Consider the following 456-nt stretch of genomic DNA (forward strand, 5'->3'; position numbering starts at 1 on the left):
TAAAGAAGGCAGCTGTGCAGGGCATCACAGAATCCACCACACCTGGCATAGAGCAGGCATGATCACAGTGACGGTGGTGATGGTGACAACAAAGACCGTTACTTGCTAAGGCCTTAATGGTACGGCCAATTCGGCTCTAAGTGCCTTATTCACACTAACTCATTTAATCTGACTAATATGCTCATGTGGAAGGTGCTTTTGTCTTTGAGGTAAAGAAACTGAAGCATGAGAAGATGTAGTAGCCAGGGCAAGATCATTTAGCTATTAAGTGGCAAAATGTGGATTTTAAAAAAGCACTTTTTTAAAACAAATATGTCCAGTAACACTCTCTTTTTGGTGTATATTTCTATGAGTTTTGACAAATGACAAGCAACAAATAGATACAGAACAGTTCCATCAACTGCCCTCAGCAAATTCTCCAGGCCCCTTTCTAGTCAGCCCCTACTTCTGCGCCAA

Source organism: Pteropus alecto, unplaced genomic scaffold (assembly GCF_000325575.1).
Source record: "Pteropus alecto unplaced genomic scaffold, ASM32557v1 scaffold33, whole genome shotgun sequence".
Classification (NCBI taxonomy): domain Eukaryota; kingdom Metazoa; phylum Chordata; class Mammalia; order Chiroptera; family Pteropodidae; genus Pteropus; species Pteropus alecto.